Below are 8259 nucleotides of genomic sequence, written 5' to 3'. Positions count from 1 at the left end.
AAAGAAAAGATGGAACTTGATGAATTCCGGCCTCCACGGCGGCTCTATTCTTGTGTTTTCTCTAAAAAACGTCCTCCTCTCCAAATTAGGTTTAGGATCCCTGTTATATGAGTTGGGATCGTGTAGGGCTGAAATAACATTGTCCCAGATGAAATAGGAAAATTTCCGCTTCAAGCGTCTAGGGCAGCGCCTCGCGCTGGCCCTAGCGCACAACACAGTAGCGTTTTTGCAATTTCAATTTCTACTGCCAATTTACTTTCCTCCAAAGTGACTTTTCCCTAACCTTTCTTTTCCAATGTCTTATTCAGTTTGCTGCTTCAATTTAATTGGAAGATCTCAACTGAACTCCAATGCCACATAATCAAGTCTCGTTACATCATCCAAGATACCATCAAAATACTTTCATTCTTTATTGCACTTGATTTCCTCCACAGTGAATGACTTTGGTCTTCAACTTAAAGACTCTATTAAATATTTATTTACTATATACTCCAAATTCATCATTTTGTTCAAAATTCATCTCCAATGTACCTACATTATTCATTAACACCCAAATAAGTATAAAACTTTATAATCAAACTAAGTTGGGTGTATTCAATATCAAATATAACCAAAAAGCGGTAAAAATGCAAGTAAATTAATATCGAAACATATGAAAATATGCCCAATATCACCTGGATCATCAAATTCATAAATGTTGCTAGGCATTTGTCAAGCCAAATGACATCACTAAGAACTCATAGTGACCATACCGAGTCCGAAAAGCTGTCTTAGAGACATCTGATGCCCTAATTTTCAACTGATGGCAGCCAGATCCAATCTTCAAAAACACTTTGGCACCCTGAAGCTGATCAAATAGGTCATCAACACTTGACAACGAATACTTGTTCTTGATAGTGACCTTGTTCAACTGCCGATAATCTACACACATCCTCATCGGACCATTCTTCTTCATGAACAATACTGGTGCACCCCATGGTGAGACAATCACTACCGGAAACTGGACCTATGGCAACGCTTTTTCCGGCAACGGTTGTATAACCGTTGCCATAGCCATTCTTTTGCAACAGTTACAACCGTTGCGATAGAATTATGACCTTATTGAAACACTTTTGCAAGAAAACCGTTGCATTAGGGGATAACGTTGCTATAGACGTGGGGTCGTTTGGTAGGGTGTATAAGAATAGTGCGGAATAATGTGTATTAGTAATGCATGTATTAGTAATGCAAGCATTAGCTATGCAAATATTATTTCTTATCTATTGTTTGGTGTGGTGTATTAAAATTATAATGCATTGCATAATTTTTAAAAAAAATAGTTGCTTACAAAAATGTCCTCCATATTCTCTAGCTTTAAGGGTCTTTAAGGACAATTTTGTGTTTAACCATGCTAATGCATGCATTAAAGCCTTGGTATTACTAATGTCATAGTTTTCTATGCATTACTTATGCATATGATAATGTCAAGTATGATATTAGTTATACACAAGTTAAAAAAAGTACCAAACAAGGTATTAATAATGCATAGAACTAATGCTTGCATTATTTTTTCTAATAACTCCTACCAAACGACCCCGTACTTGTCACAACGGTTAAGATAAACGTTGCAATATATTATTGTACGGCAACGGTTCTTTGGAAAAAAAAAAAATCTACTCGGACGGTTTTCATTTTCCCTCTCTTTATTTCTCGAAAATGCAACCTCGTTTTAAGCGGTTTTCATTATTCTTTTTTTATTATTATAATTTTAGTTCTTTTTCTTTTACTAAAATGCTGAACACATGTGCTCATATTTCTAAAACATCGAAGCTCTACAGAGTGGGGACTCTGAGATAAACCCTAAAAATCTCAATAGATCTATTAGAAATCGGAACGATTTATCTTTGCAAAACAGAGAAAGGAAGCTCTCGAGTCTGATGTTCAAAGGCCAGAATAAGGCAAAGGAATCTCTGAACTCTAATGCTTAAAGTTTTAACTGTGTTCCTTCTTCAACTTTCTTTGTCAGTAGCCTGAATCGGAAGGAAGAGAACCCAGAGCCAGATCTTTCCTTCTTTCTTGATTTTCAACCTTTTTGAGGTATATCTAATTTCTTGTCTTGTGAATGATTGTTTGTTGAAATTTTTGTATATATTTTTGAAGTTAGGATTTTGAATTTATATATGTGTTGAAAGTTTCTGGAGATGATTTTCAATCTTCTAATTTATGTCTCTCTCTTGTAGTTAGGGTTTGGAATTTTATATCCCTGTTGATGTGAGTGTATATTTTTGTGTAGGTATATATGTGTTTTTCTCTCTTTTTTATTGTGTTGGTTATCTGCTTGTCCATTCTATTATTTGTGTTTGTGCCAATGTTGCTCTATTTTTTAAGGAAAAGATTAGTGTTTGTTCCATTAATTTGCTCGTGCGTCCATGAGTAATTTAAATTTCCTGTATACGGAATCCAATTTGACAAAACAGAAAATATGGATTTGAAATGACTGAGACTACAAGTTTGGATTTAAAAAAATATTTGAGAAAAGAAATTTTAGTTTGGCTGCAATGAACGACAATAAAGCTCCAACCATTTGAGTGAACTTGGAAATTAAGGAGTAAATTCTAAGAATGCAGAATTAACGACAGAATATTTTATTGCAGAAATGCATTAAACTTTTTAATAAGATAACAAATGTAACCCTACGGTAAAGGGAGGATGATGAGCTTATTCAGTTGATAATGTTTACATTGTTGTGCACAAGTTTGAAAATCTTAAGATAATAAGAAAGAGATAACAAAAGTAAAATATAATCAGTAGGAGATCTAGGTGGACTGTGCTCCTTGCTACTTCACTTCCATAAACATAGATAAATATTTTTTTAAAAATGTATTTGCAGTATCAATGTGTCATGCTTAACCGAGTTGATTTCTTGATACATGTTCGATGAATCAACTACAGGCGAAATGTCATCAACAAAACATTTCCATTTCATGCGACATGCCTCATAAGATGCAAAGCAAGTGGATGCAATAGTGGGAATTGGTTGAGTCATTAGCAGTGCATTACAGTTTTCTCATGTGCATAAGGTGTCCAATGTGTTCTCGTTTTGTACTGTTTGTTCTCTCTACCTCTTTTACTTCTTTTCTATTTCAACTTAAGTTTGTTGTAACTTCTTCAACAGGGATAAGGTAATATGGGGTTTAGGATATACTTTCTTTAGAAATTTTTTCCGATTATCTTCTTCTAAAGAAAGATGACCATTACATTCTTTGCGCATCTACAGCAACGTGCAGAGTGTCAACCATGTTATTTTTTGCTGCATTGAGAATGTCCTCTTGGTTAGTTTGGATGCCATGGTACTGTCATAGACACTTAACTAACTTTCCTGCCTTTTATCTTCCTTGTGCATTGTTATGGTAGCTACTGCCTCATGTTATTTTTTTCCAGAAATTTGAATGTGTAACCATTTGGAAATTGTAAACCTAGAGTTTTTAGAATACCTACTGGAGCGTTAGCTATTGTCTTTTCTTATATCTGCTAAACGCTGTTATTATTGGAAAAAATTGTGCCTCTATTTTCAGTTTATAACATGTCTGAGCTGCAGAATTATGTTCTCATTTTAGATTAGTATAGAGTTTCTTTCACCCAAATTGTCCACATACAAATTCTAGGTTCTACTATTTGAATGATACTCGAGAGGCTTTGTCCAGTCGCGCACTAGCAGGTTTGCCTTTCCGAATTTTTGGAAATTTTGGGGTTGTGGATGTTCTCTAACCTTGTTTCTCTATGCTCTTCCTGCTTTTAGATATCCCTTGTTCTTCCTTTTTGCGTTCTGTCCAACGGTACGCTTCTAGATTTCTCTTTTGTAATTAATCTATTATCTTAGCTTAATCGAGCCAATGATTTACTTTGTAGCAATCAAAGAAAATTTTGAGGCTGATAAGAAACAAGTAGACCAAAAATGTGGTACTGATTCTGCAAGTTAAGACTATCAATCTTTAGAGGTTGAGACTTTCTACTCCAATAAGCTCTTCTTGTCTCTTGTTTGCTTTATGTACTGATCAATATATTTGTTTCATTTACGAGACTATTTTATCTCGTTATTTACTTGTTATGGGGTTATTTATTTCTTTTATTCAATAGGGATATCCGTTGTGACTTGCATTTTGCATATACAATTGAAATCCAGTAGAAACTAGAGGCTGGAAAATGCCTCACTTTCAAATGGCCTTTCTTTTCTTTTTTTGCTGATCTGGATAGTTCTTCCTACAGAGGACTCTTTTTCTTGATGTCACAACTATAGTTTCTACCTTTATGTTTTTTTTTTGTTCTGGTTGGGCATTCAACTTTGTTGAAGTTTCAATTTTGGATTGTTAGTAGTTCAACATTTAGATCATTACATTTTGAAGTGAAAAGGTAAATTATATTGAGAAATGGAGTTTCTTGTTGGTACCTTTTTAGGTGAAAAACCTTGAACCATTACAGGTGAATGACTTATGCTTTGGTGGATTTATACATCTAGCATTCTTTCATAATGAATTTGTTTTGCTACTCCAGAAAAATATTGGTTGGATGAGTACTTAAACTATAATCCTATTCTATAAGAGCAATGGTTATCCAGAACCTTACTGATTTGTATTTTAGCATTCAACTTTGTGATTTTTAGTCAATTCTATGTAACCAAATTTGATAAGATTATTTTGATGATTTTGCAGTTGAAGCAATTAAACAAATGGTAGATAAAAGCAGTGAAGATCTACTTAAGAGTATTGAATGAAAGTTGCTAGACCTTTAGATATTCTAGAAATCCTTTATTATCGAACTTTTGCAAACTTATGTATGGTAACTCTTGAATTGTCAAACGATATTGTATATTTTGTTTTCACATATGGTAATACTAGTTGGATGTTTAGAATTATAATTTCATTCTTATATAGGCAAATTATTATTGTAATAGACCACCGGAAAGTTGCAATAGCCTCAAAAAACTGTTGCGATAGCTTTTATAACCGTTGTGATAGCCTCAAAACTGTTGCGATAGCTCTTAATAACCGTTGTGATAGCTCATGCCAACCGTTGCAATAGCTCCTGATAACCGTCACAACAGATCTTATTAACCGTAGGAACAACTTAAAAATCGTTGCATGAAATGATATTGCAACGGTTTTTAACCGTTGTATATAACTAGATAACCGTTGCAACAGCTAGGCAAATGGCAACGCTTCAAAACCGTCGCAATAAATAGCCATATGGCAACAGTTTTGCACCCGTTACAAGAAACCATTCCAATAATCCTATTGCACGGGATCAGATGGAACGTCCCCAAAATCGTTACAATAGACCTATTGCAACGGTTTTGCAATATATTGCAACGGTATTTGAACTGTTGCCGTAGGACTATTTTCTAGTAATAATAGGTCTAATGAACCCCTTATCAAGCAAATCTTGCAATTGCTCCTTTAGTTCCTTCAACTCAGCTGGGGCCATACAGTATGATGGAATAGAAATGGGCTGAGTGCTCGGAGCTAAGTCAATACAGAAGTTGATATCTCTGTTGGGTGGCATCCCTACCAAATCTGTAGGAAACACCTCTGGAAACTCGCACACAAATAGTACTGAATCCATGGAAGGAACCTCCGCACTAGGATCACGTATATAGGCCAAATATGCTAGACACCTCTTCTCGAACATACGTCGAGTTTTCACATAAGAAATAACTCTTCTTGTAGAATGACCAGGAGTCCCTCTCCACTACAATCAAGACAACCCCGACATGGCTAATGTCACAGTCTTGGCATGACAGTCCAAAATAGTATGATAAGGCGACAACCAATCCATGCCCAAGATAACATCAAAGTCCACCATATCAAGAAGTAAAAGATCTACCCTAGTCTTAAAGAGCGATAAACACGATCTACTACAATAGAATCTCTCACAGGTGTGGACACATAGTCAAGAGCACTCAAAGAATCACGAGGCATAACCATATATGAAACAAAATAGGACAACACGTATGAATAAGTAGAGCCCCGATAAAATAAAACTGAGGCATCTTTATGGCAAAGCGGAACAATCCCTATGATGACGACATCATATGACTCTGCCTCAGGTCTAGCTGGAAATGCATTAAAATGGGGTTGGGCCCCACCACTCTAACCTCCATCCCTCGGACGACCTCTAGCTAGCTGGCCTCCATCGCTAATGGCCTGACCTCCACCTCTAGCAACTTAACCCCCGCCTCTAGCTGGATGAGCGGGCGGTGAAGCAACTAGTGCCGGAACCATGGCATGAGAACCCTGCTGAGGTCTGCTGCTAATCAATCTAGGGCAACACCTCCTGTTGTGGCTCGTACCTCTGCACTCAAAGCACTTTCTCGGCTGCTGTGGCTGCTGAAGCTAGGACTGACCCTAACGACCCAGATAACCACTGTAGCAGTGGTGCACTGATAGTTACTGAAGGTGTACCAAATGTTGGCTGCTCAGGACGAGACCTATAAGAACCATAACTACCCGAAGTACTGCGGGCTACCTGAAGAGCTAACTGAATCGGCCCGTGGGGATGGCCTCTACCAAATAAACCTTTGCCTCCAGATAAGGCACCACTGAAACCACCAAAATGACGAGGCCGCTTCTCAAATACCACCTCTCTACCCTGACCACGAATCATCCCAATCCATCTAGCAATCTCTACGACCCTCTAGAAAGGATTATCATCCCCAGTCTCTGTGGCCATCTGTAGCCTGATACCAAAAGTAAGACCCTCATTGAATCTCCTCACCCTCTCTTAGTAGGAATAAAGATAGTTGCATGGCGGGCTATATCTACAAATCTGGTCTTGTACTAGGTAACATTTATACTACCCTGCTGAAGACGCTCGAACTGCATGTGTTACTCCTCCCTTAGAGTAAAAGGAATGAACTTCTCCAGAAATAGCTGTGAAAACTAGTCCTAAGTGAGTGGCGGTGAACTTGTTGGTCTGCTCTGCTCATAATCCTGCCACCACCTCTTGTCAGAACCAGTCATCTGAAATACTACAAAGTCGACTCCATTAGACTCCACGATACCCATGTTGCGCAAGACCTCGTTGCAACAATCCAAATAATCATGTGGGTCCTCAGAAGGTGTACCACTAAATTGAATATGAAAGAGCTTTGTGAACTTATCCAATCTCATCAATCCCTCAAAAGACATCGCAGGCCTCTCCCCAATCTGCGTAGCAATAATGGGCTGAACTACCCCAACTGCTGGGACCGCCGAAGTCTGGTACAAGGGAGCCATCTGCTCCCGGGTGTGAGTGGCGGTAGTCTAAGCTCCTCCCCCAGCTTGAAATACGGTTGGTGCCACAGGAAATACTCCAGCTTGGGCCACGCTCTCCATAAGACCCACCAAACAGACTAGACCATCCTGAAGCACGGGAGTAGTAATGAATTCCTTCGAGAACTGAGCGAGTCCGACTAGTACGGTCTGAATTGGGATCTTCTACCCATGATCAATTTGAGGCTCTACAATGGGTTCTGCTGCACGTGCACTAGGCTGAGCTCTGCCTCTTCCTCGACCCCTACCTCGTTCTCGGCCCCTACCCCCGGTAGTGGCTGCAATAGGAGGCTCGACTATAGATTATGTGCATGTACTCACCATTTGCGAGAGAATAATAATAGAATGGTTCAAACTTCAGTAATGGAATAAAGTCGCACGATAAAGAATGAAAGAAGTGAAATTTTCCTAAAGCCCTATAGCCTTTTGAAGATAAGTACAGACATCTCCATACCGAACCTCCAAACTCTACTAAGCTTGCTCATGACTCATGCGACCTAGGCAATCTAGTGCTCTGATACCAACTTGTCATGACCGGGAATCCCAACCTCTGGGCCGTGATGGAGCCTATCATTTCACTTGCTAGAAAAGAAATGTTAACTAATATCTTAACCATTTTTAACAATTTAAATCAAAACTTTAATAAATGCAGCACTAACTCAAATGGAAGAATAGGTTTTTGAAAAAACAATTGTCAAAGAAGAAAAGGACAGTGATGATGAAGCTTTAGGTGGGGAGGATCATGAAAATGGTGATGATGCTGCTAAGGAGGTTGATAAAGATGTTGAAGAAGAAAAATAAGAAGATGTAGCAGAAGAAGAAGTAGATGATGATAATGAACAATTTGATGATGGTAAAGATGGATTGGAAAGTGAAACACATGCAGTAGTTGAAGGTGACCCGGATGCTCTGTCATTTCCTGTGTTTGTAAGGGCGATCGACACATCCACATACAAATTTAGGACTTTTCTAA

General features: G+C 38.1%; 1 long non-coding RNA gene across 2 annotated transcripts; it reads left to right on the top strand.

Annotated features, from left to right (window-relative positions):
• The first annotated feature begins 1768 nt into the window (after positions 1-1768).
• Positions 1769-4894, top strand: LOC104217150 (uncharacterized). Of its 2 annotated transcripts, XR_708684.2 has the most exons (3): positions 1769-2076; positions 2932-3977; positions 4689-4894. It is a non-coding gene; the product is annotated as an uncharacterized lncRNA (long non-coding RNA). The 2 variants fall into 2 exon arrangements; XR_708683.2 differs by having other exon boundaries at positions 2932-4894.
• Positions 4895-8259: the final 3365 nt, after the last annotated feature.

The sequence above is a fragment of the Nicotiana sylvestris genome, chromosome 5 (genome assembly GCF_000393655.2).
Source record: "Nicotiana sylvestris chromosome 5, ASM39365v2, whole genome shotgun sequence".
In the NCBI taxonomy this organism is placed as follows: Eukaryota; Viridiplantae; Streptophyta; class Magnoliopsida; order Solanales; family Solanaceae; genus Nicotiana; species Nicotiana sylvestris.
Note: the sequence above shows the minus strand (reverse complement) of the source record. Positions and strands in the feature narration are given on the sequence as shown.